Source organism: Ceratotherium simum, chromosome 30, assembly GCF_057802395.1.
Source record: "Ceratotherium simum simum isolate JZ-2026a chromosome 30, ASM5780239v1, whole genome shotgun sequence".
NCBI lineage: Eukaryota > Metazoa > Chordata > Mammalia > Perissodactyla > Rhinocerotidae > Ceratotherium > Ceratotherium simum.
The window spans coordinates 12646233-12672933 of NC_141929.1; the positions used below are offsets into that span (position 1 = coordinate 12646233).

At 37.7% G+C, this 26701-nt stretch overlaps 1 long non-coding RNA gene across 3 annotated transcripts in view; it reads right to left on the bottom strand.

The window, feature by feature from the left end:
* Positions 1-19493, bottom strand: part of LOC147913087 (uncharacterized) — a 31821-nt gene extending 12328 nt beyond the window's left edge. The window contains exons 1-5 of one of the 3 annotated variants that reach the window (XR_015549118.1): positions 19428-19471; positions 10575-10760; positions 9749-9831; positions 8447-8533; positions 7058-7197 (exon numbers count right to left, since the gene is read on the bottom strand). This is a non-coding gene — a long non-coding RNA (uncharacterized LOC147913087). Of the gene's footprint in view, positions 1-7057; positions 7198-8446; positions 8534-9748; positions 9832-10574; positions 10761-19427 lie in introns of all 3 variants that reach the window. The other 2 variants (XR_015549116.1, XR_015549117.1) reach the window with 2 other exon arrangements.
* Positions 19494-26701: the final 7208 nt, after the last annotated feature.

Genomic DNA, 26701 nt, shown 5'->3' on the forward strand with positions numbered 1-26701 from the left:
ATTCACAGGAGAAACTCTTCTATAGCAACATGAAATAATCTCTCCTAAATGTCATCAGAGATTATACAAATGTACAGATATATATCAAAATATATTTGGAGGTAAAAGAACCAAAAAAAACCTACGACAAAAATCAATATCAAAACCTCTATTGCTATACTTCCTAAAAGATATCAAAGGAGTTAATATTTTCTGAGAGTTAGTTTTCTTAGTATTTAAATCAAATAAAAATATTAGGTGAACTAATCATGTTTCACACTAAAGGGGTTAAACGAGGCTGGGAAATAGTAAATAAATTAATCCACATTTAGGACCAAGTTAACCTGTTTTGTAAGCCTCTGGGAACCACTTAACAGAAAATGCATAATCTTGCATAATAGCAGATCGACTGAATACCCTAGAAGTTTGCTGATTTAGCATTTAATTTTTGCAGAGCAATTATTGGGGAAAGAAGTTCTGTCAGATAATGAAATTAACATTGCTACAGTATTTAGATTCTAAAAGTCTCTGGTGAGAAGATGGATTTGTGTGTATGTTGTGTATGTATACAACATACATGTATGCGTACACACACACACATATCCTCCAGTGGTATAATTAATCCTCATTCTTTAACTATACAAGCATATCTCTTTTCATGATTCCAGTTGACTCAACTATGCAGTTGGGTGTTGACCAACGGATGAAATGCACGGCTGTTTCTGTTTCATCAGTCATAAGCTTGTACAGATAGTTTTTCTATTTTTCTGTCTTCTAATGTCACAAAACACATATCCTTTAGTCAAATCTTGATACCTCTGAGATACCCCTCCCCAACCCTGATATGTCTTCTAAGTCGATAATTTTCCCATAATTTTCATAAAAATAAATTTTTATTTCAACAGGAAAAACAATCAACTTATAACACTTACAAAAATAGAAGGTATAAGAGATAAGAATCTCCCTTTTTAAGAAACTACTCTTTCTTGCTCTTACATTTTAATGACTTCAGCACTGGTCTTGCCCTCTCTCCATACTGACTCTTGAATTATCTTTCTGAAACCTAGAAAATGAAAAATTTCAGCTGCTAAGACACTACAGATAATCCCCTTTGGTTGCAGAATGATATTCAAACTCCTTACCAAGGGCACAGCCTGATGCAACTTTTCAGTGCAGCCTCTACTCTCACTATATAATTCCACATAGCTTTTTCTCATCCCTCGACATCCATGTAGTTTCTCTGCTATCCATTTTCTACACTTCCTTTGCCTTCCCAGGGATCCGTTCCCATCATCATCAGCCCTGAGATCATCTGTTCACAACTCTGCCTTGCTTCTCTGATGACATTGACTCATGCCAGCCTGGAGCTCCAGGATTACAGACCTGCCTAGATGAGCACAGTGCCATCACTTTACAAGCTTGTCTTAATGCCTCAGTCTGCCACTGGGAGAAAGGCAGAGTATGAGGAACAGACTTTATTGATGGCTCAGGGAAGTCTAGAAGAAATTACAATATAACAAATGAATGTGACTGTTTACAGGAGGAGGAAAAAAGACCAAGCCCTTCTCATGATGTCCCCCCAAAATGACCCCCATTCCTAATTCTCATTTTCTGTCTCCGTGTTATTTAATGTTCTGCTACCCCTTAGATTAAAACCATGTTTTCAAAGCCCCACAGTCTATACCTTCATTCCTATTTAGGAAAATCCAACTCCTATTGACAGCAGTTAATGTATTCCCAGTGTCTTTCCTCATTTCCACCCCCAGCCAGGACAGCCTGGTGGGCATAACAGTTCAGTAGCAGCATGTTTTCTAAAATCTAAGATATGGTTTCAAAAATCACACCATATTGGACTTGAGCAGGACAATGCAGAGATTGCCTTGGCTCTCCAAGTCTTGTAGGATGGTTCAGAGCAGACTCCAACAAGCTATGTCATTCTTTCCGAGTTCTTTTCACACGAGAGGGGAAGACGTGACTCCCTATGCTGCTTGTAGATTACTCTGGACAAGACACACACACACGTATGTAAACATGAACATGTCCATTTGCTCACATGTGCATTCATTTAAAAGCTATCTTTTGAAACCTGTGTTTCAGCCACTGTGATCAGAGATGTATTTACAAGGTGGAACAAAGCAGATTTGGAGCTTCAGTCATGTGAGTCATGTCAAACACAAACCTTTAGCTGGATGGTATAATAACCAGAGCAGAAAAATGGTAAAGCGTGTTCAAATTGTCCACTTAGGGGACGTGACCCTGTCTTTGGGTCAGAGAAGGTGTCCCTGAGGAAGCGACTCTGAATTTCTATCTGAACTATAAGTATTGATTAGGTGAAAGAGGAAATCTCGTGGCCACAGGAAACATCTCTTAAGGCTTAGAATTGCTCCAAAGTGCATCAGGCTGCATAAGACTGGCTCAGGACAAACCCATCACTTCTATAAAACATAATTCCATAATGTACTTCTGTGATGCTGCATCCACAAAATCACATTCATACATGAAGGGCTGTATTTTTTTAAGTCCCAATCTGAATAGATTTGAAAGTAAATATATACATTTGTCTTATATTTGAAAGGCTCTTTCTTGCAACATTTTAACACCAGCCAGTGCTAAAGTTATCTTTAGAACCATTTTCCTTTGATTACACAAGTCTCAATGGCACTTTATCTTCCAGCAAATAGTAGGCTGATTATATATATTTGCTTTAACCTTCTGAAATTGCTGGGAAAGAGTATATCTATAAATATACGGTAATAATTGATGGTCAAAACGCCAGGCAGGTTTGAGCTCATTGAACAATTTTAGGCTCAAGAAAGAGAACAAGTTAAAATTTCTCTAAGCTTGTATTGCTTCTAAAGATTCTTTCCTTTATGCACTATGATTTCTGAATGGGCTCTAGTGATATTGTTACGTTCATAATATGTCTCTCTTCTGAGTAGTCAAAATGCAACCATTATATTTTCTTAACCTATTAATTCAGTAATGCTTGATTAAAGGCATGTGTAAAAACGAAAAATTCAAAAAGTAAGTAATCCAAACAGTACAGAAGGCTATCAAGTGAAAAAAATAAAGTCTCTTTTTTGACCCCCAATCTCGCTAACAGAGGCTTCACACTATAAAAGTTTCTCTATGTTTTATTTTTTCGTCCTTAACATCTGTAATTTTTCCCTAATAAGCACCGAGGACCTTCCCATAGTATTCCATCCCATGGTTGCATTTAACCTGTCTCTACTGATGATCATTTAGGTCCTTCTCTTTTGTTTCTGTCACAGACACTATAGTACTAGATGCAAACATTGTTGTAAAGTGTACAAACACTTCTATAAATATACATCTTGACGTACATAGCAGACATACTAATATTCTCCAAATATTTAATTTTCTTCTCTACATGGTTAGGCAATACCATATGACTACTGTGTCCAATGAAATGGCCAATGAAAGACCACGATTTAGTTCCCCTTGTTTTCCCTGCCCTGCCAAGAGTCTGAGTGTTCTGGAAGCTTTAGCTACAAGATAGTAGTTTCCATCTGACTGGCTATGTGAACCAGAACCTTCCCCCAACCACCCAATCCTAACCTGCATTGGACTTCTAGCAGGAGTGAGAAATAACTTATTAGCTACCAAGAAGAGTTTTCATCTTTGTCATAACATTTGTTCCATGGGGTTTGGGTACTCAGTAGACAGCCCATAAATATAACTGTACCCTTATATCTTGTGTTTATGAGTCCCCATACAAATTATCACCCCTTATCTTGCTGACTAGGAAAATTTATGCTCAGAATTAAAAATCTCCAAGTCTTTTTCTTCATAAGATTTTTACCAAATAGAATAGTTATTTAAAATTCTGTATGTGTATACATATGTATCTATATGTATACAAATATATGTGTATGTGTACTTCACCTCTAGCTCTCATTTTTTATTTTGCTATATAATATCATTCATCTTGCTTGTTCCAATCTCCCTTCTTTCTTCCAGGCTTTAATACAGATTGGTACTTTAACCTGACCCTCAGTCTTTCCTCATCATACCTGAAGCCAAGAGATTGTCTGCCTCCGTGGATAACTGAGATCACCTGTCCCTTGATTTCAACCACCAATTCCAATACTCCGTTGGCATTCTATGAGCACCACCATTGATTTAAACGATAATATGACCATTGTTGACATGTAACGTAAGTATGGTTATGCATAGCATATGTATTATAATTCACTTCCTTGGAGAGTGTCCTTACCATGAACCTTGTCTTCAGAGCTCATGTCGCAATTGTTAATTTCATATTTGCTTGCATGATTATTTAATTATTATATGACTTCCCTATACTGTAAGCTTCATAAGGGCAGGGATTCATTTGCTTCACTTCTCTACTTCAGCCTAAACGCTTGGAATAGCATCTGGCTCATTCAATTTACTCAACAGACATTTTTAGAATACTGTATTTTGTTTAATTATAATGATGGGTGTTTTTATAATTAACATAATGATATTCAAAGCAAATTTTCAACAAAAAAACTTGCCGCATGCATACATAATTTGAGAAGATCATTATATCCCTCTTGATTTTCCTTGATACTGATTGCAACTGAAGTTTTATTTCACGTATTTTGTAAAGTATTTAGATATACTATGATTTTTATGTGATCATATGCACCTGTATACCCTGATAAAGTTCCAATATGTGTGAGCATGTATATTACATACATGCACACAAACATAAGTGAACTCTGTAAAATATTAATTTAAATCAGTGGTTCTTGTGGGGGCAATTTTGCCCACCTTCCTAGGGGACATCTGGCAATATCTGGAGACATTTTTGGTTGTCACGATCCAGGGACAGAGGATACTGATTTCTAGTGCGTAGAGGCCAGGAATGCTACTAAATATCCTACAATGCATAGGACAACACCCTCACCAAAAAAAGAGAATTATTCAGCCCAAAATGTTAACAGTGCCGAGATTGAGAAATCCTGACTTAAACCATGACCTTTAAATTTTAAGTACAGGGAAAGTGTAATGCATTTTTTCCTGAGTTAACGTGTGTGATATATGTCATTATTCAGAGCAAGTAATGTATTGTGTTTCTTTGTTGGAACTGAAATGTTTAGCTTCATCAAACTGTTGCAATCCATATAGTCTCAATGTCATCCTCGAAAATGAAGGAAAGTGAGGTAAGCTCATATTTCCAGCATGTCTCTCTGGGCTAAGTTCCAGGTGGATCTACATGGTGTGCAGGACATGGACGACCCCATGCTCGGAGCTGCAGGTCAGCTGCTGGAAGACAGTGAATGTGAACTAATGCTTGATCCTAAAGTAGGCTATAAAATCTGCCTCTATAAATCCTCATTCTCAGTGTGTTTATGTAAGGGCTTACTCATCTTCTGCATTAGCAGCAAGTATAATTCCCCTGTGTGCCCAGAATGGACAATGTGAAAGATAAAGTGGTGTTTCCCACTCCCCGGGGGAAATGGTCACCCTTATGATGCTGTAAGCTACTCGATTAGCCTTTTACAAGGGAACAAAGTAAGCTGTTCCACATGTGCCTCAAGCGGCAACTCTTCTAAAATACATTTACTTAAAACACTTTGAAAACTGAGTTTTACCATTCCTTCACAGCCTTGGAGAATTTAGTAATTTATAGGTCTGCACATTGACCATAGAAATATTTCGTCATGGATGTTTCCATTAAATTGTACTTGCATGAAATCAGCATGGGGTTGAAATTCTTTCCAGCAAATTCTCTGATTTCTTTCACTTGTTTATCAAGGATGCTTATTGACAATTTACATGAATAGAATCCTGCCTGTGGACATCATTTTTGCAAGAAAGGAACAATCACAACATTGAGTAAGAGTCTTTGTGAAGAAAAAAAAAAAAAAGAAACCTGCACGTCAATAAAAAAATATATTTCTCATCATAATTTCCTTGCTCTTACACAGTAGAAAATTTTCTACTCAAATTATCCTTGAATTCAGCATAAGCACCTTTAGAGAAGTAAGAATTCAGACCGCATCTGGAAACTTGCTCCAGCCCATTGATAGAGGCCTAATGACCAGGTTGGGTGCAGGGAGGGAGGGAAGTTTAGATTTTCTCAAACTCTCTGAACTCAGAGCAGCAGATTACTTAAAGGTCCTATTTAATCTTTCACCTCCCCCAAGCAAAATGATAGGAATATGATGATAAATTGAAGACAGTGGGTTTTCAGCTAGCTGTTTGATCAGAATTTAGGACATTAAATGGATATTTATTGAGCTCCACTATGTGTTTAATTACAAACTCCATTGGAGGGGATACAAAAAGGAGCATGTTTTAGTATGAGAAATATGATGACACATATATAACCACTATAAATTATAAAGTAATGTTAAATAACCCAGTGCTGTGGGGAGGAGATGTCATTTCAGCTGGTATTTGAACAACAAGAGAAGCAGGCAGAAATAGAAGAGGACAGTCCTTTTAACAGGGGCCAAAAGGAAGGAGAAAAATACACCAGGTACTAGGAAGGAGGGTAGTCTGGCTCTCTAGAGCCTCACTGACCAATAGAAATATAATGTACACCACATCTGTAATTTTAAATTTCCTAGTAGCCATATTATAAAAAAAAAATAAAACAAGTAAAATTCATTTTAAAATTTAGCCCAATATCCAAAATAGTATCATTTAACAAGTAATAAATATAAAAATTATCAGAGATATTTTACATTATTTTTATCATATCACGTTTTTAAAATCTTGTGTGTTTTGTACAATTACAGCAGTTTTCTCTATTTGGACTGGTCACATTTCACGTGCTCAGTAGTCACATGTGTCTAGTGGCTACCATATTGGACAGTGCAGCTCTAGAGTTTTGAACAAAGATTCCCCAGGCTACAGGGAGCCAGGAACAAGTTGAATAATGTAAAGAAGCAACATGCATTTCTCCACTGTGGACACTTTCTGCACTAGGATATAAAATATGGGCAAAAGGATGCATGACTGCTTTATATATCCTTCTGGACTATGTGTACACTGGCTCGGCTTGTGGTAAGGCTGCTAGATAATACACTGTATCACCCCTCTCTTCTGTGACTGGAGTTACCTTTAGGTGATAAAAGCCTGAGCATCCTTGTAGTCAGTGGAGAGAGGCCCCTGGGGAGGAGGGACAGTGTCTTAGCTGTTTCAGTGTTTGGCACTAGGCACACTCTAGCGAATTTTGGCTCAATAAATGATGATGGAAGTCTACAAGAAGGAAATGGAATTAAGAACACAGACAGAAGATTAAAGACTGGCATGAAATATTTACACTCATTCATTTGTTTGTGTGCTACAGAATTTATATTCAAATGTAAAATATGCAACTGATACACTATAGATACAAATGTTAATATTTGAAAATTAATAAACACTCAACCAACAACCAAGATAGTCTTAACTTTCCCTTCAGTTTCATTAAACTTGAGACAGGCTTCTTCATGCCTATAGGCCCTGACTTCCTTATTCTTACAGGATTTACTTTAGAAAACTTGCAATTGTAAATTCTTTCTCTGACCCTTTGAAATGTGCATAAATCTTCTCCCAGCCTCTTGCTGGTTTTACAACCCAGGAAATGTTTTCTCAAGGACCTGGGACCCATCTCTTTGACAGTAAACATCTAAGGAGATAGCATCCCTATTCCCCAGTCTCTATGGGAGAGGAGGAGTCTAACTTTGATGGGCACCAGTTAGCAAACACAATGGCCCAATCACAGAGAAAAACATTTGCCAACTCAGGAGTAATCTGATGTGCTCAACCCATCTCATTGATCAACTTCTCCTTTAATGTCCTCCAGTACTTTTCCACTAGCTCTCCCCAGCACTTAAAATCCCTCCCACCTTGTTTAGGGTGGCTCAGTTCAGTCTCTCTCCCCTATTGCAATAGCCTGAATACGGTCTTCCCTCCCTGTTTAACTTTGTCTGGTGCAATTTTTGCTTGGACACAATTTGTTAATATAATTGTCCTAGTTCCAAAAATAATGTAGGAAATAAAGTAGAGCTAAAAATAAACATGAGGTGTAGAATAAAAAGAAAAAGATAAAAATAAAGATAAGGACTTATAATGGAGTTAGTCAAACTGCCTTGGAAAGCCAGAAGAGGTGGGCAAGAGAAAAAAATTATCAGGTATTCATTGGGAAAAGATTAGGTAGAATTTTATGAGCTAACTGGGGCAATGTTTATGTGGAGAAAAATGAAATTACAAATATGCCCTTGAAGTGACTAACTTTATCAATAAATTGAGATGGTCCCGGCGTTTCACTCATTTTTATCTGTCTCAATAGGATGCCTTGCAATTTCTCATGGATGTCCCTAATCATGCATAATACTCTGTCATCTTGTAAGCGACTTCCTCATTTTGTCCGTTTTCACTCCCCATATTCCATGTGCTCTTGGCTTTCCTGGCTATGTGTGAACACTCTGCCCTGGACTTTGAAGGTTAATTAACATCTAGTTACCTTGGGCTTCTTAAGTCCTGATTCATCAACTTTATCCTCTGAATTGTCCTAACTGTCCAGGGAATTTATTCTTGTTCCAGGTATGTGCTAAAACAGGAGGATATAAAGAGTATCTGTAAAAGACCTAAAATATATACCACTTACAGAAGTCAGAATACTATTTCAGATGAATAGACCATTAGCCCATAGAGTGTGGCATTTAGAAATGTTTTATAGTCAAACATCTGATCAGAACATTTATGAGTAGTGCTCACATAAATCCTTTAGCAAATTATATCTATAAATGCAAATAAAAACATCTTGGAAGCATATTTTCCATCGTTAATCATAAATATGTTGCTCCTTACAGTTATGAATTTGGCAAAGCAAGCAGAGTTTTATATGACAACAGACCTTAAAACACTGTTAGGTGAAATATTAGATATGTAAATTCAGATATTTAGCCTAGCCAAACAATGAAGTCATTGGAAATAGCAACAGTATAAACAGACATCATTAGAAACTAATCTTGTTTTTCAAGTCTCCAGCATAGAAACATGATATTATTTATATGAACCAACAAACATAAGATGTACATTTCAAAAATCAGCATGTACAAGGAAAGCTGTGTAATTGGGTGTCTATTTTAGTTTCTGAAAAGTTGGCTTGTTACCTCTTACATGCTCTAATGTTAAAATAGACACTGAAGTTTATAGAGTCAAGAATCTCCAAATCAGTACACAGTTAATGGATTCTAGAAATTAGGAATGGGATTTTTAAAATCTTTTTACAGTGCTCTCATGCTTCTTTTATCAAGTGAGTTCAGAACTTTTCAGTTGTGGCAAATACATCCTAGAATTCTGAGAGTCACAAGAATAATGGACACAGTCTGGCACTTTATGAAAGGAGAGATGCATTCCCTAGCTTTGTGAAAAAATAAATGCTTCTTCTCTGGAACTCATCATTAGATTTTTGTTTAGAAAACAAAAGAAGAAACAGATGAGAAAAGAACACGGGATGTTTTTCTTTAGTACACATCAACTCTGAGAGTGCACATTTATTTTAAATAAACTCTACATATTATTGAAACAAATTTTATGTCTATATTTTACTACTCCCAACAAAATATTTTCCATGTGCTTGTGTTCATTTTTCCTGTTTCAAATACATCCTTTTTCAATTAAACTGTCAGATTTAAATGCAAAATTACAACACAGTTAAGAGTTTCCACCAAGTGAACTATTATGTTCTTAACTTTTTTCTAAAGTAACCCATCAAATCACGCAAACTAATAAAAGAATGGATAGAAAGACAAGTACTTACCAATATTTCACAACTGGAAGACAGTTTAAAGAATGAGTTTCTTTGAGTTTTAAGTCACATCATTTTAAATGTAGAGAATGAGTCTATGTGAAAAAATAGATTATGAAGAGAAATGCAAATCAGAACGATAAGAATATAATTTCAATATGAGAGGAGACATTACTAGTGCTCTGAGACAAATACACTTCCGGAATTGACCTCAAATCCTATGTGATATTTTGCTCACACGTCCTTTGATTTTTCAAGAATTTAATATCTTGGTGCTTTAGTTTCTTTCCAAAGTGAGAATTATCTGAAGAGAGTTGAGAGCGTATGACAGAGTGCATTGATTTTTTATTATCTGCACATCTGCTGATATACTGTATTGGTTCGTAGAAAAAAAACAGTTAAATTATTGCAAGGCAGAGATCAGTTTATGAAAAGCTAGAGGCCCAAACAAATGCTCAGAGACATTGCATATTGACTTAATGGTCTGTCTTAATGAACTGTGTAACCACCCTCTGTTAAGTATGTTGCTAGTTTACCTAATTTCACATTGTCTTCTCCTTTAAGTGTTTCAAACATCGAAGTCATAGAGTAATTTGAATATCTATTGATTGCCATCTCCTAGTGCTCTAGCCCAAGGCCCCTTGGAGCTGGTCTAAAACATTTTTACTTTATAGTGTTTAAATAACAAAATAGAGGCAGCCACTAAAGGTGAGATGTGCTTTACCCTTCCTCGGGTCAAAAAAAAATCATAGAATTTGTTTCACAAAAATGTCAGATGTATCTTTCCTTTCCAACTACAGATTAAAAATGTGACTCATTGTATGCTTTAAAGTTATACCTTAGATGCGTACTTTGTCTTAGTTTCTCAGTGATCAGAGTATTTTTCACAGAGACGAAATCTAACGGGACCCAGCTTGCAGCACTCTTTCTGAAAAGCTGTAATCACTCTTCTCAATGTTAGTCATGCCTGTACCCTTTTAAAGAATTCCAATCCAGTGTCCCTTTGAAGCTCGACTCCTAAAATCTGCATGGAATAAAATGCTGGATGATGCTCTGGATTAAATAAATTACAATGACAACTTGGATTGATTCCAACCTAACCATCCATTCAAAGTCCATCTTAAGCAATTCTTATGCATCTTGCAGTATGTTTGTCCCCAGTTCTTTTCCAGGCTCTGAATGGGCTAATCTGCCTGCCCTTATGAGTGTCTATTATATAACACAACAATTTTTAAATACCTCTGTGCTTCCTAGACTTGATTAATTGTGGGCACAGTGAAGCTATTTTATTAAAGTGTTAAAACATAGATGTTGCCACTGTGTGCTTAAACCTTAGACTGTTTTATCAACCAGAATGTGAAATGTTTGTTTTCACAGTATTAAGTGCAATAATATATTCACAATCATTGACACATATTAAATATTTAATACATGGCAGCTATTATTACTTTTGATGATTTTTATGTTAGGAAAGTTTAAAAATTTTAAACTTTTTATTGAACTATACTTTATTGGCAGAAAAGTGCTCATATAATCAGTTTACAGTCCAATAAATTCTTGAAGGCTAAAATTTGAACACCAAAGCTCAACATTTCCAAAAAAAAGTCTTCTGTTTTATGTTATATTTTTTTCTAGTTCTTTCTATCTCCATGTAATGTAAAACCTGAGAAATGTTCAGTCTACCTATGGGATTCAAAGGTACAACAATATAAGCTTGAGGGTAGAGTTTTATTACCTATGTATTGATTTGAACTTTTGTTTACAAAGCAATATAAATATGATCGTTTTTCTTAACCAGGCATTACCTATTAAAAATAGATTTTTTTCTCCTTGTGTGTGTGTGGGAGGTGGGTAGGGTATAAAGAATAGAATTAACTTTTGTTGAGTACCTGTGAAGAGCCAGAAAATGTGATAGAAATTGCCATATTGTTTTTCCACAGTAAGGATACTGTATCCTTACAATATCCCTATAAAAATATTTATTTTTACAGATAAGGAAACTGAGATACAGATGAGTTGAGTATCTTTCCCAATAAACAAACCTTGTAACTAGAGCACTGGAATTCCAATTCCAAGGCAATCCCTTGGTCTTTCTACCATCCCAGGTTGCCACTGACATTGAAATCATAGCTCCATGATCAAATAATCCAATTCCAATTGTTCCTTTTGCAAGACTGCTGCTAATGAGTTTTACCATTACAAACATTATTCCTCACATCAATCATAGACTTTTTTTTTAATTGCTCCTCAGGTTCAGCTTGACAGAATTCTTTCTCATCTCTAGGCCAATAGAACACTTCACCAAAGCCACACACCGTATTTTTTTGTGCTCAGTCTCGTATGTCCATCTCTCGCACTATTAGTCAGTGTCAGAGAAAGTGAACCGGAGAGGAATTTAAATCCATCAGCTAAAGCAAGTCAGAATATAAAATTGATTGATGCCTCTTGGTGTTTTTCATTTGGGAAAATCAGAATTCTAGCTTCTTATTTTATTCCATTTCTGCATGACATTAATTACCCACTGAATGTTTCTATTTGGAAGTTCATAGTCATTATTTTTTATCTGACCACATATCGCCTCCATAATTTTTTTTCCTCTTTCACGTTTTCCCCGATCATCTACTATGAGAATCCTGGAGAACTGTTGAACTTATCTTTCTTCATTACCCTTTATCCAAAAGGTCAGTAAGTTCTGTGGATTCTTCATTTGAATTGTCCCACCTCTCTCTCTCGCTGTGTTTCTCACTGGACAAGACAGTCCAAGTGCTCCTGACTAATTCCTTCACTAACCTCGTATCTCCTGTCTCCTACTTCTCGTCTGCCTTCAGCTATTTCCGTTAATGATCCTGTTGCTATGTCCTTCTTCTTCTACTTGCTTAACTTCTAAAGTAAACTGCTTCCTGTTTCCCAGTTATAAACAAGTCTCAACCTGGCCAACCAAGCTCTCCCTCATATGCCTCATCTAGTCTTTAAGTCTCAGGCATTTGAATTCTTACCTCTACTGGTCGTGGTTTTCCCCACGAATACCCTACACACTCTTTCCTTTTATACGATCTGACTGTATTATTTTGAGAGGCCACAACATGGTATTCTAAGCAACTTTATTCAGCGCTATGTTGAACAAAGAGGATAACAGTCATGTGAAAATTAAACAGATGAGTAAACTATAGTAATATTTATTAAATAGAGTTCAGGATGTTTTCCTTTCTCAGAAAAATCAAAATGATATAATTAACTAATATGAATTATTTGTATTCTTTCTTTTAAAACAACTACGCTTGTGTGAAAACCCATTTATTTTCCATTGCCCAGAGGTTATCAATGACTTTTTGATATGCATGTCAAAGCAATTGCTTTCATATTCGGCCTGATTTTTCATTTTTGTAAAACTTATCCTCCCTCAACATCTTATTGCGTGTATGAAGTTCATCATACTATTATCAACAACCTCATTTTTTTCTTTTCTTTTTAGTATTTCTTTATTCTCATTATTGATTTCTTACTTCAGGCACCATGTAATGCTTTATTTCCACTTAATTTATATCAGACATATATCAGTATCTCGTGACTACTGTAACAAATTGCAAAATGATCTCTTTTTCTTCTTCTTTATTTGTGCTGTACCCCACTGTCTTGAAGTGTTGCCTGATGCATTGCAGATGCTCAATTAATATTTGTCAAATGAATAAATAGGTCTTGTCTCCATTTTTATCATTATGCATGCATTTTTTTTTCAAGGAATTATGGCTGGCCAACCACTGAGTGTACTGCCTTAAAAATGGTGAGCTTGCTGTCTCTGAAAGGACTTGTGTAAATGCTTGATGATCAACCAAAAGAGAAGTTATTACAGGGAGTTCCTATATTAGAAATCAACATGGACCAAATGATTTCTTAACTCACCTCTAAACCTGATTCTATAGTTCTATGTGAACTGGGGGAATTGGCCTCACTCACATTCCTACATGGACCAATTCATTCTTTGTCTTTTTTTTCCATCTATTCTTTAAGATATGTGTTGATGCAATGTGTCATGTATTTGTTTCCTGTGACTGCTGTCAAAAATTGCCACAAATTTAGGGATTTAAAACATGGAAATGTATTCTCTCACAGTTCTGGAAGCCAGAAGTCTGAAATCAGTGTCCCTGGATTGAAATCAAGTTGTCGGCAGGGCTGTGCTCCCTCCAGAGGCTCTAGGGGAGAATCCATTCTTCCAGCTTCTGATGGCAGCCAGCATTCCCTGGCTCATGGTTACATCATTCGAATCTCTGCCTGTATGGTCACATTGCCTTCTCCTCCGTGTGTGTGCTTTTTTCTCTTCTGTCTGTATCAAATCTCCCTCTTATAAGAACACCTGTTATTCCAATTACAACCCATACTGACAATAGAGAATAATCCCCTCATCTCAACATCCCTAACTTAATCACATAGGAAAAGACCCCTTTTCCCTATAAGGTAACATTTATAGGTTCTGGGGATTAGAACTTGGTATCTTCAGGTGGCCATTAATCAGCCTCCTACAGGCATATAGGAGATTATTGTAAGCCACTATGTCTTCATGTTACTCCAACCATGTACAAATTTTGGGTCAGAAATTTCTATTTCTGCAATTAAGTGATAACCAATAGGTGGCATTAAGAGTCAGAGTCTCTCAAGTTCTTTTGTACCAAAGAAAAAAAGAGTTTTAGAAAATATTTTGCTTATAAAATTTTAGTTCTGATGAAAATGGTGATTTAAAATATAACGACATATTTTAAAAAGTAGAAAAGACTAAAGGTGTCTTCTGTGGAGAGCATTTCATTGATGGGTAGTTTTGGTTAAAGTGCTTTTAAAGGGGAAAACATAAAAAATGGATCTATGTGGAGACTATTCATGTGTAAAAACTTCACAAATTATTTTTTGATGTTAAAAAAAAGGTACATTATAAGAACCCGAAAAATGGGGGTGGGAGGGGGAACCTTCAGTTCTGGAATGGGATGTCATAGAAATATATTAGTAAATTGGTTTCCTTAATTAACTATAAGTAGGAATGGGAAATTCTCATTACGCTTTTAGCTAACCTTTTTAGGACAATGTGATATTATTAAAAGTTAAGTATCAATGATTTTTAAGAAAGTTTTGGGTCTCGGATTCTCTGATTCCTGATAGCTTTTTAACCTTCTCTTCCTACCAGTCTCCTATGAGATTGCCAGCTGTTTAAGTTTTGGGGGGTTTTTTCCTTTCAAGAACTGCTTTTAGTGGTAATTCAGTGCTTCCCTGGCTGATATTGATTGAAATAATACACTTCAGAAAGGCATGAAAATTTAAAGAACTATTTTAAGCTTCAAAACTATTTCCATTTGGTTTCAGTTTGACAGTTTAAAGTAGCTCTTATTTTACGAGAAGTCTTTCACCTACCATCAACTAATATCGTAAAAAGGAAGCATTTGCTTACACAGAATTTTATACCTGGAATAAAGAGAGAGAAAATCTGAGATAGCACATCTTAAATAATCAATGTTGTGCTAATATTTGGATAAATTACATTAGCTCTAATTTTAATAAAAAGATAAATAACTTGTTTATTCAAACTATACATATCATTAATCTTGATTGGCTGCAATAATAAATATTATTCAAACACTTTCTTCCATATATGAAAGGGTTTAAACTGTTGAAAATGTCACTGTACATTTGGGTCTCTGATATTTCCTCTTCATTTTCCTTTTCTGTTATTAGAACTTTAATCCTTAATTCCCGTGCTCTCTCTGCCCATTATCCCCATTCCCTCTGCGATCTCCCACCCCATTCAAAAGTTTTATTCCCAAATTGGGAAGCCCTGCTGTTGGCCTAAATACAGTCAATGTTTTTATTATTAAACAAACGCTTTCTAATTATTCATATGGTCACACATACTTCACTCCCTTTCTTCTTTCATTTATTCAATAAATATCAATTAAGCATGGTGCAGGCGTTGGACTTGATGCTGAGGCAGTAAAGACAAATAAGACAGAGCTACTGGCCACTGGAAGCTCATAACCTAGTGGTTGAGGCAGAATCATCAACATGAGGCCTCCCAACCTCAGCACGACTGACATGAGGGACCAGATAATTCTTTTTTGTGAAAGGCTCTTTTGTGTATTGTAGGACGTTCAGCAATATCCCTGGCCTACACCCACTGGATGACAGTAGCAGCGCCCCAGTTGTAACATGCAAAATGTTTCCAGACATTGCCAAAGGTCCCCTTTGGAGTAGATTGCCCCCGGCTGGGAACCACCGTTATACACCAGTGTGCCAGATTCTGTAATGACACACAGCCAAAGGCTGGAGGATGAGAAAAGATCAGAGAAGGCTATGTAGAAAAGGTGGAATTTGAGCCAAAGGATATGCACCAATTAGCTAGTTTTATATTATTTCCAGAAAATTCCCAGTAAGGGAAATATCATACACAAAGGCACAGAGGTGAGATTCTGCATGAGTAATCTGCAGGTAGGACAAGGGAATTACAAAACATGAGTGCTTTGAAAGCTATAATTTAAAAACAGCAAATGGCAATAAGTGAGGCTGAAGTTGTAGGACATGTCAGATCGTGGAAGACCTTGGGTGACGTGTCAGAGCAATGGATTTCCTCTTATAAAAAATGAGCTGCTGCCGCAGCATGACGGGGAGAAATGGATTTTGAAGAGATGCCTTTTGTAGCCCTGTTAGAGTATAAGATCTATAAAGACAGAAACCATGCCTGTGTTTTATCGTTTCCCCTTTTTAAACATGACACACAGCAGAATAATCACACACGTTCCACAGAATAATCACACACGTTCCACAAATATTTGTTGAATGAATAATAATACTAACAATAAACATATTACGCTGGTATTTATTACACCCTCACCGGGTGTGTGGTACTCCTCCAAATGTTTACATGAATTATAGAGCTGGGGAGCATACATGTGATGGGAAGAATCCTGGAGGCAAGGAAATGGTTAGGATGTATTGAATTGTTACAAATTTTAGAAATAATTGGTAGGTTAAAAACAGTACTAGCAAATGCTAAGATCAAGGGATACCAAGTGACACCCATCCATCCAGTTGGCATCAAAACACATGTAGGTATCACCCTAGGTTATTATCTAGTGCTCTTTTTAATACTATCCTGCCTCCCTTGTACCATACTTTCCCTCTGTTAAGCTCCAAATTCCTCGTTTTTAAATAAACATCAGTATGTACCTTGTCTTCCTTTTCAGCAAATGAGATAACCTCTGGAAGAGGCTTAAACAACATAAATGATCATTAAGACCCGTGGTTAAAATGTACATGGAAATATATGTTCTGCCCCAACACAGCACTCATTTATAGCCCATCAATTCCTTCTTAAGAACGTTCCCAATGTTCCTGCATAAATTAGTTTATTGACTGGGTTTCAGTGTAAATAGATGGAATTGAGATCTCATCAAAACAGAGTGCACTTGAATACATGAGAAAGCAAGTGTTTGCTATCAAATATTTTAGACATTTGACATATCTTTTTCTTTCCCTCTCCAAAACAAATGCACAGATCTAAAAGTAAGAAATGCCAATTATCTTAAACGTTTTGTAAGTTGTTGAAAATACAGAGATCTTTATCCTTAACAAAAGTCAAGTAGTTGAAACTGATTCGATGGAGTTTTAAAAGAATTTAGTGCACATGGCATTTAGAAGTGAGTCAAGCATCTATAGATTTTATATCAAAATTTTTCATGCCACTAGTAACTATGTTGTGACCAGGGATTTTGTCCTTTGTCTGTTTACAGATTTTATGTCTGTTTTTCAGATGAGAAACTTTAATGATAGAAGTGAACAGTCAATGAGCCAAGGATGTCCCTCTTCAATTTCATTCTATTTTGACGGTTCATTTCATTTCTCCTACTTATAGAGGAAATTTTGAATCTTATTTTGTATTACAGACTGTATGTCCTCACATCCACATGGTGTCATTTGTGATTTTAATAAGAAACCTTCCCAAGGCCTTCCTTTTAGTCACTGATAGCTATTTTAAAATAATACTTGTCCCCTTCAGGACAGTACCAGGGAATTTTTTGTTGTTGTTGTTCTGTTGACAAGTATCTGAATGATAGTTTATTAAATAGTTATCTCATATTTATATGGTCTACATAGTGCTATAAACTGACCACTCATTTCTTCAGAATAAATTGGTTTTGCTTCTCATCCCTTTTCTACCTCTGCATCTGATCAGTTCCAAGATTCTTAATACCAAAGGCATTTATTTTAACAAAAGAAAAAGTCTGTGTTTCAGAGTAAGTTTAATTGTTTATGTTACTGAGTCTGAACGAAAACTTCTCCCACTGACTTAATAAATATTCCTTCCCTTTGTCGTTTACCTTTTTGTCTGGAATCCTAAATTCCTTTTTATCCTTGTGGCTGGGAGCCAGATTTTTGCACATACCAGGTTCCAATTATATGCAAACTCTTAAGAGCCTGGAGTCTTTGTGGGCATATACGTGAAATATATCCATCTACTTATTTCTTTTAGTATTTTTTGTTATTAAAATTTATTAGTCTTACTTCTTTGTTCAAGTGTTAATTTACATAAAGTGAAAGACAAATTTTCAGAATAGGTATTACCGATGTTCTGCCTTGAAAATATAAAAGTTTTCAACAGAGCATTCATATAATATCTAATTTTAAGGAAAAATAAACCTCTTTTTGAGCACTACAACATGAAATTGTCAAAAGTGTCTTCCCCTGTAACTCTAATGATCTAATACATACAGGCATACCTCGGAGATATTGCAGGTTGGGTTCCAGACCACTGCAATAAAGCAAATATTCCAATAAAGCAAGTCACCCTAATTTCTTGGTTTCCCAGTGCAGATAAAAGTAATGTTTACTATACTGTAGTCTATTAAGTGTGCAATAACATTATGTCTAAAAAAACAATGCACATATCTTAATTTAAAAATAATTTATTGCTAAAAAATGCTAACCATCATCTGAGCCTTCAGCGAGTTGTATCTTTTAGCTGGTGGAGGGACTTGTAAAACATGCGATATCTGCGAAGCGCAATCAAGTGAAGCGCAATAAAATGAGGTATGCCTGCAATGTGATTTCATTAGACTTTAATTAAATAAATATTACATCACATGCACAAGTGACATTTTTGGCATAGTATGGCAAACAATTCTTTAAGATTGCAATTCAGATACTGAGAGGTTGGTCAAGATGGCGGCGTAGGCAGACTCGGAACTCACCTCCTCCCGCGGACACAGCCAATTTACAACTACTAGTGGAAAAATTACCCCTGAAACAGAACTGAAAACTGGATGAGAGGAACTCCTGCAACAACGGACAATCCTAACTGAGGTGGAAGAGGCAGAGACTCCCTTCCGGAGAGGAAAAACGCCGCCTTCACAAGCCGCCAGCTTCACGGCCGCCGGGAGCAGCTCACAGGTACGCAGCCTCCCTGGAGGCGCGGGGCCCTGAGCCAGGGAGCGCCCCCGCTGTGGGCATTTTGTGGACCCAGCACAATCGTGACGAGTGGCATAATATCTGACTTTGCCTGCCACTAAAACATTGGGGATTACCCCCAGAAAAGCTGGTGCACAAAGACGTTAAAACCGGCTCTTAAAGGGCCCACATGCAAACACACCTGTTTCAGAAAGCAACCTAAAATCACCAGAAAGAAAGGCGCACAGTGCTTTGGTGAAAAGAGACTCACCTGATAGGCCCTGAGTGCATCTCGGTGAGAGGTGAGACCTCTCCAGGGACTGGAACATTGGCGGCGGCCATTGTTGTGGCCTGGTGTGGCCGTGCTGACAAGAACATTGGAGTTCTCCCTGGGGACTGCTAGCCCAGGGTCTGCCCCACCCGCTAGAGCGCTGATTTAATCCAGCTCAGCCAGGGCGGGCAGCCCACCCTAGAGACTGGCCCCACCCAACAACAAGCCCTCAGGCGACTTGTGGGCCTGCATAGATTGGTGACTGGATTCTCTGCAGCCTGGCAACTGAGCCCACTTCAGTGGGGCAGGGCATGCACAAGGAGCGGGTGGAGAGTGTGGGGCGGTGGTGGAGTGTGTGGGGCTCCCGCTGTGGAGAGACTGGGTCCAATTCGGGAGGTTGGGGCGCGCACACGGGGCAGGACTGTGTTGACTGTGTGTGTGGACCTGTGGGCGGCAGGGCTTGTCAGCTGCAGAAGAGTTGTACTTCTCAAAGACCCACATGGGGGTTTGCCCCACCTTCCAAAGCCTGAAACAATTGGGTGTTCCCGTGCCTGAGGCCTGCCCCACCCAGCTGCAGTCCTCAGAGAGCTGACAAGAGACCTAAAGGCTGGAGGCTTATAGCAATTGTAAGGCCTGGAGCCTAACAACCTGCCACGCTGGGGGCCTACTAACTTAAAAGAAATACTGCAACACAAATGTGGTATTAGAACTTGCAGCCAACTATGCTGGGGCTCCCCACACCTGATAAAGAGACTGAGGGGCCCACAACAACTACAAGCAGCTGGCATTACAACAGCTGGCCAGGAGCATAACTCAGCCTTCCTGGGTGCCTACAGGGAGAGCAAACAGGCCACAACAGAAGGACAAACGTAGCCCACATAGGGGTCACCCCTGGAACATTGAGAACTGAGGGAAGCACATGGAAGGCCTCCTAAGCCATCACTTACATAAGGTCACCTATCCAAGAGCAGGAGACGTAGCTGACCTACCTAATACGTAGACACAAGCACAGGGAAAGAGGCAAAATGAGGAGGCAAAGGAATACATTCCAAGTAAGGGAACAGGACAAAACCCCAGAAAAGGAACTAAGTGAAACAGAAATGAGCAACCTACCTGACAGAGAGTTCAAACAAAGAGTCTTAAGGATGCTCACTGATGTGGGGAGAAGAATAGATGAACTCAGTGAGAATGTCAACAAAGAAATGGAAGATATAAAAAAGAACCAATCAGAAATGAAGAATACAATACTGGAAATGAAAAATTCATTAGAGGGACTCAAAAGCAGAGTAGAGGATAGAGAAGAACGGATCCATGAGCTGGACGAAAGACTAGAAGAAATTACCCAAGCTGAACAGGTACAAGAGAAAAGAATTAAAAAGAGTAAGGACAGTCTAAGGGACCTCTGGGACAACATCAAGCGCACTAACATCCGTGTTATAGGTGTCCCAGAAGGAGAAGAGCGAGACAAAGGGGCAGAGATTCTATTTCAAGAAATAATAGATGAAAACTTCCCTAACCTAAGGAAGGAAAGACACATCCAGGTACAGGAAGCACAGAGAGCCCCAAACAAGATAAACCCAAAGAGGCCCACACCAAGACACATCATAATCAAAATGTCCAGAATTAAAGATAAAGAGAGAATCCTAAAAGCCACAAGAGAAAGTCAAGTTACATACAAAGGAAACCCCATAAGGCTATCAGCTGACTTCTCAGCAGAAACCTTACAGGCTAGAAGAGAATGGCATGATGTATTTAAAGTGCTAAAAGGAAAAAACTTACAGCCAAGAATACTCTACCCAACAAGGTTATCATTCAAAATGGAAGGAGAGATCAAAAATTTCCCAGACAAGCAAAAATTAAAGGAGTTTGTCACCAAGAAACCAGTGCTACAAGAAATGGAAGCAACCTAAGTGCCCATCAAGGGACAAATGGATAAAGAAGATGTGGTATATATACACAATGGAATACTACTCAGCCGTAAGAAACGATGAAATCCAGCCATTTGTGACAACATGGATGGACATTGAGGGTATTAGGCAAAGTGAAATAAGTCACAGGGAGAAGGTAAAATACCATATGATTTCCTTCATTTAGTAGTAGATAACAACAATAAACAAACACATAGAGACAGAGATTGGATTGGTGGTTACCAGAGAGGAAGGGGGGAGGGCGGAGGGCGAAAGGGATAATTCGGCACATCTGTGTGGTGATGTGTTGTAATTAGTATTTGGGTGGTGAACATGATATCTATGCAGAAATAGAAGTATAATGATGCACACCTGAAATTTATACAATGTTATAAACCAATGTTACTGCAATAAACAAAAAATTTTTTTTTAAATAATTTTAAAAAAGCCATAATAAAGACCAAAAAATAAAAAAAAAATTGCATTTCACTGTCTATTAAGAGCCCTCCCTACTACAAACTATATTAATAATGTTATTTTATTTTTTGTATTTCCTGATACTTTGACATCTGGGGCCTTGCTGATGCTCGTAGAAACTGTTCCTCCCAGGATTAACAAAATTCCTAGTGATAGCACACAACTCCATCAAGAGCCTGCCTTTTACATACAAATCAACCAGCCCAAAGCCCATCCTTCAACCACCTCCTTTAACTGGGTCTCACAGGGGGCTCACACTCAGGCCAGTATTCCCCTGCCTGACTCACCCCAAGACCAGGTAACAGGCAAGTAGGTGCAGCCCCTACACCCCACAGCATGCTGAATTTATTCAAACGAGCCAATCCTAAGCCTGCTTACTCTGCCTTATCCGTTCCTTCCTATGGAAACCACAATAACAGCTCTTGCCCACATTTTCTCCTCGCTCCCTCTGCCTCCTGACTGACCCTGGTGCTTCCCCATGTGGCCCTCCCGCATGGTGTGTCCCCTCCTCTAGGAACTGTGAGTAACAAACTGTCTATTCAGTGGCACTTGTCTCCTGATCTGTTGGCCTCGTTTTACCTGAATGATAATAAAACCTACATTTCCAAAAATACCAATTAAATTTGACATTAACTTTTTTTCCTGGGACAAGACAAGATGTGCCTTTTCACAGGACATATTCAAGCTCTTAGCTCAGGAAAAAAAATATTGTTCAATTTTATATTGGAGAATTAATTTGGAAGATAGATACATAGTAGATACATAGATAGATAGAGGTGTAGGGGCTACCCTTACATATTTTATTCCAAATTATATATAATATGTTATATTTTATATATATATTCCATATATATATATGGATTTCATCTCTGTAATATCTTAATTTTTTTCCTCACTCTGTTTTCTTCTTTTGTCATATAATCTTTTCTTTAAATATTTTTATCTCTTCTTTAAGTAATTTGTTTAGGGAGATTTTGGCTATGTAAATTATTTTGGTGACCTCTCCCTCTCCTTTCCTGGACAATTTATTATTTTTTTGGTGTGATTCTTTTTCTTCCTATATTTTAACTCTTTTTCTCTTTTGATTTGTGGTGGGGGGGTGATTGTGCTCAGACCTCATGCTGCTTCTTTTCTGACTGGTTCTCATTCATCCATATATCTCAGGGAGGCATCTATAACAAACTTGGGCATGCTATGTCAAACATGCTCTCATCAAAACTGTTATATCTTCTGTCTTTGGGGTATATCTCCCTTCAGTTTTAGTATCCACAATGCCAGTGTGCTCACAGTAATATCTATATATTAACTTTTGAGCTGGCGACTGTTATTTACCTTCCCACCTTCTTTAGGTCAAGCACCTCCACTTAGATTGTAGGTGAGGTTGTAGATAATAAAAACATTCAATGGTACAGTTTTTCCTTCATCAGCATCTCCTCAGCCATCTTCGGATGCTGCCTGCTCACATTCCTGTATCCCATCTCTCTGAACTAAGAACAGTTATCCTAGACTCAGTCACAGGATATCAGGGGAATCTTTAACCTCCCTGATAGCTGAAAAGAAATGTTTTGGTTCCTCCTGTCCTCACTTGTCTCATATTTCATAATAGTCAACACATCTTTGCAGTTTGTAGCGTCAGTATATATCCTTGCTTCCATAAAAATTACTTTTTCTCTCTTTTTTTCTTGGTTTGTTTTGTTTTTTCTCCAAGGGATTTTGAGGCAGAGGAAAGGAGGAAATTTCCTGTTCTCTGCCTTCTCTAACCAGAGGGCATCTGCATATCTTTTTTTATTATTATTATTAAACAGGAGGAATAGGTGAAGGCGATTATAGCAAGATCCATGCTCAAAAATTACAGTTAATATTGTTGAGTGAATGACTTATGCTGAAAGTTGACACATACATGAGATAAAATAACAAAAGTAACTTCTATGCGTGCAGCATGAATTTAGTGGTTTATTTTTATCTCATTTGATTTTCACAATAACCTTGTGAATCAAGCAAATCAGGAGTTACTATCTGCATACTATAAATGAATAAACTAAGTCTGAAAGCAAATATGTAACTTGCTCTAGTGAGGTTTAAAATACTAATAATTCACATTCTAGTGCCATTTCTTCTAAATATCTCTGCTTCTTAGAATTTACAATATGCACTAAATGTGGCTAGATATATTATTAACAGGCAGTTGACTTCTAAGGAACATATAAAAGCAGAATCATTGTCTCTTAATTAGTATTCTCCTGATTAAAAGTGACAAAATCACAATTCAAACCAGCTGAAAATAAATGTGGTAGGCTGAATAATGCTTCCCCGAGGATGTCATGTCCAAATCCCTAGAACTTGTCAATATGTTATCTTACATGGCAAAAGGGACTTTGAAAGTGTGATTAAATTAAGGATCTTGACATGGGGAAATTATCCTGGATTAAGTGGGTTGGCCCAATATATTATAAGCGTCCTTATAAGAAGGATACAGGAGGGTTAGAGTCAGGGAAGGTGACGTCACATTGGAAGCAGAGAGAGATTTGAAGATGCCACATGACTAATTTTGAAAGTGGAGGGAGGGGCTGTGAACCAGGAATGCAGGCAGCCTCCAGAAGCTGGAAAAGGCAAGCAAACAGATTCTCCGTTAGACCCTCCAGGATGAACACAGCTTAGCTGACACTTTGATTTTAGCCTTGTAAGACCAATTTCAGACTTTTGATCTCCGGAACTATAAGATAATAAATTTGCGTTGTTTTAAGCCACTACATTTATGATAATTTGTTACAGCAGAAATAGGGAACTAACACTGTAGGTAGTTTACTGGTGCAAACCCCTGGAAAACCCGAGGCCTGGCTGAGGCATGGGGCATGGCTGCATTTCTTGGGTATCCAAACCTCTATTTCAATTCACTCTCATGGCCGTTTCCATGCAGCTGGGAGATCCTCCTGGCACCTTCAGGCTCCCCTATTCCCACATCAGTCTCCTTAAGACTATAAATGGCTCTTCTGGTGTCCACCCACATATCGATCAACGTGTCCAGGGATGGCATGCCCTGATTTGCCCACTTGAGATCAGGTGCCCTTAGGGCCAGCCCACCTGATGGACAGCCCTACACAGCGCACATAAGGGTTCCCAAAAGGAAAAAAAAGATTTCAGTAGACAAAAATGTAACTGCATTTTATTCCTTGCCTCTTTAGCATCCACACACACTCCCTTCACCTATATATAATGTAAAAAATAATCCTGAATAAAATAATGCATCTAAAAGCACAGTAACCCTCCTCCAGCTCTCAGTCCAGGACCTTTGGGTGATGTGCGTTCCTTTCAATGAGATCCAGAATTACTTCCTCACTGTTTGGTTACCTATAACCAAAGGATCATCTTATTGACCCCCAACACTTCTAATGTATACTTATGATGGGACAAATAAGTAACCACAATGAACTCCCATTTGTAACAGGAAGAAAGGAAAGAGAGTGCCCGTACTCATTGTTTCATTGCTTACATTACCTTCTGGGAACAGTGAGTCCCTGCAGCAGTCAATCACTCTGGCCCTGCTCCTGGGACGATGGCTCTTGGCCCGTTCCATGTGATCATATGTGAGAGGAACTGAGTTGTATCATTTTTGCCTTTTACCTCTTGTTAAAATGGCACAATACAGGGGAGGGCATTAGGACAGAATTAACCCCAGACCGCCATTTTTCTAAAATGGGTTTTTCATATAATAAAACTTCCTTAGCAGATTTGCAGTGTTTCATATCCTTGGTCTATAGGCCAACACCTAGAATGTGGATCCAGGTTTTTCTCTGTCAGCACGGCCTGTTCCCTAGCACCTTAGAACAAGGGGCTGTTTGAGGGCAGACGCTCTTCTCTGTCTCCAAGCTGCACCCAGGTTTCGCCTTTGCAAAGTGAATAATAGTTACTCTTGTCAGAACACTGAGTCCACACCAGCGGACATGTCAGAGGAGCCCAGGGAATCCGGCTTTGGTAAAAAGTTGCCTTATCTTAAGAGCCGTGTATAATCTTATTTTTTGTTTTTTTCTAGTTAGCTGAGTTTCTCTCCCCTTGCTTTGTTCTCGCTAATGAGCATTTGACTTGAGGAAAAATAAAATTACTAAATTCTACATGTACTCTTTCAGTTAAAGGTTGAACCATTTCCAAAGCTATATTACCTTAGCTTGTTAATTTACATCATCATCGTAATAATATCTTGAACTTGTTATTCAAGTCTCAGGCTGAGACTGTATCAGATTTTACAGGACATGGCTTTGCTGTAAGATAGCTTTTTCCTTTCTCGGATTTGTGATAAAGCAATGCTGTTAAGGGTGGATGGGCACGTTTATAACCACACACACTAACGTCTCCTTAACAGCCAACATCATAGCAACCTGCTTTGTGCCTGTTTTCATCAATTGACTTCAAAGATGAGTCTGCTAGGAGAATTTGCAAGAATGACACAATGGAGGATAACAAAAGATACCTTATTTAAAGGAAACTTAAATTCACATGGAGGGGCTTTTTCTGTCTCTTTCAAGCAATGCTAGTGAGACAACCCATTAGCAAATGTTTAGAAATAATGAGAAAATGCTCTGGCAAATGACAGTAATTACACAGGAAGATAAACTGTAACATACCTGAAACATGTTAGAATTGTTCTTCATATAGCAACATATATAGATAAACATCTATCTTAATTTGTGTGTGTGTGTGTGTGTGTGTTAAAATTATCTGCAAGTGACCCTGATAAATTTTCATGGTGGCTTGCAAGTTTTATCATATTAGAAAGACATACTATTTATATTGAGTATGTTAGGCTCACTTTTTAAAACTCAAAACTCTATTAAAATTGATGGGGTTTTTTAGAGTTACTGCACATTTGGTTGTCCTATTTTAGGTCTTCATCAC